Source organism: Amphimedon queenslandica, unplaced genomic scaffold (genome assembly GCF_000090795.2).
Source record: "Amphimedon queenslandica unplaced genomic scaffold, v1.1 AMPQUscaffold_10837, whole genome shotgun sequence".
Taxonomy (NCBI): Eukaryota; Metazoa; Porifera; class Demospongiae; order Haplosclerida; family Niphatidae; genus Amphimedon; species Amphimedon queenslandica.
Genome location: NW_003548915.1, coordinates 2,368 through 4,357, shown reverse-complemented (window position 1 = coordinate 4,357; position 1,990 = coordinate 2,368). Strand labels below are relative to the sequence as shown.

Genomic DNA, 1,990 nt, shown 5'->3' with positions numbered 1-1,990 from the left:
ATAGATCAGATCCTACGTTGTATATAAATTTTCAACCCCAAAAAATAATTCCCAGTTTACCAACTGTACAGTAACTATGCATTCATAATATAGAGTGAAACAAAATGGCGAATTCGCAATTACATGCATTTTCAGATCTACAGTATTAACATACCAGCCTATACATGCAAAAACTTGCCAAAAGTTTAAAATTACTCCACTAATTTTCCTACTTCATGCTTACTTCGATGGTTTTATTCCTGGACAGAGAAATCCTTTACTGTGTATGTACTCCAGACCTACAGCAGTTTGACGAGCCCAATGCATCACATGATTATATTCATAAGTATAGCAATGAGGATATGACCCATGTAATACTGCAATAAAGAAATAGAGAGCTGCTACATTAATGCTACATGTATGTAGAAAGTTTGAGGAGATTCCGACAAACATTTTAAAAGTTACATGTAATTAAGGTCATTTTTAAAAAGTAGCAATTTTTTGGAAAAAAAGCAAACGCCATGGCAAAATCACCCTCAAATTTATTACATTCAAAAAATAATTCTTGTATACCTGTTTCCAAAGAATAAGGAGCAAATTCCCTTATAATGAAGCGCTAAAAATAATCAAAAACAATTAAGGTTATTTGGAAATGTAACTGAATTTTTGATACTATACATGTAAACTAACATAGCTATATAGTAGTACGTAGTCTTAGATCAATTTTGATCAAAATTGAAGAAAAAGAGAATTCTCTATTTTTATAATTTTTTCTGATAGATAATTGGATATACATGTACTTATGTTGTGTAGAAAGTTTGAACTGATTCTGATAAAAATAAATTTTTATGAATTTTCTAAGCTGCTCTGAAATTGGGTCAAATTAAGTCCCTTTACTACAGTACAGGTCACGGGCCAAATTTTGCCAAAAATTGTAAAAAAAAGAATTCTCCATTTTAATATTTTTTCCTTGTGCATATACAGGTATTTGTGTAGTAAGTTTGAACTGATTTCAATCAAACCCAAATTTTTACAAATTTTTAAGTTGGTCAAAAATTGGGCCAAATAGTAAATATTATAATATTTTGTGCACTTCTGTTTTGTGAACTCAAGTTAGTCAAACTTGAGTTCTTGTGTAGAATTGAAACCTGTGTAGTTATTCTGTAGTTATTCTGAGAATAACTACACAAATTTAATTCCCTAAAAATTTTTGGTAAACTTAGTTTGAACATGGTTGAAAAAATTCATGATGCTGTGGGGCCCCATGCAACTGATGCAGTACAAAGCAGTCAATACATAATACACATACATGTATATATAGTGGCATCTCTTTTTACAAACACCTTATAAAGATAACAGTGTACATATAGGTGTCCTCATTTAAGTGCTTGTATACCAAATGGGATTCCCATGCAGTTTTATACACTGTACCTCATTTGGTCCTGTTCCAAGGAGAACTGCAATATTATCATGTTTCTGAAGAGAATTGAAAATTAATAACTGAATTAGAGGAGAAGAGAAGAGGGAACAGGTATTATATATAAGTTAATGTGTCACTTTTAAACTGACCTCTTGTTCTAATTCTTTATGCTCTCTTGCTAATATGGAATACTTGACAGCAACATCCTGTTCCCTTGTGTGCTGCAAAGCGCACTCTGTCAGAAGAACCTATCCCTATAAGCTATAAAAAAATAATAGAGTAAGTTGGGGCTATTCTGTCCCTCTTTTTAAACTAATGTAAAATTTGTGTGCAGCGCTGTCACAATAGCCCCGATTAGATGGTCCTCTTTCTCCTATTGTAACTTCTTAACTATAGCACTCAAAGGACTGAAACAAAGACACGTCTATTCTGCACAGAATTATCTAACCACCAGCATCACATAACAGCTTGATCTTTATAAAGTGCAGCTAAGCAAATCTGGGTAAAAATTTGTGTTCATTAGCTTTTCATGTATTATCATCTAGTGATACAGTGTTTGTATATCTCCGGTCACTGCATAAATTTCCCACT

General features: G+C 32.3%; 1 long non-coding RNA gene across 1 annotated transcript in view; it reads right to left on the bottom strand.

Moving 5' to 3' along the window:
- Positions 1-203: 203 nt before the first annotated feature.
- Positions 204-1,990, bottom strand: part of LOC109589825 (uncharacterized) — a 2,529-nt gene continuing 742 nt past the window's right edge. The window contains exons 2-5 of the long non-coding RNA XR_002188957.1: positions 1,549-1,660; positions 1,411-1,479; positions 553-595; positions 204-356 (exon numbers count right to left, since the gene is read on the bottom strand). This is a non-coding gene — a long non-coding RNA (uncharacterized LOC109589825). The remainder of the gene's footprint in view (positions 357-552; positions 596-1,410; positions 1,480-1,548; positions 1,661-1,990) is intronic.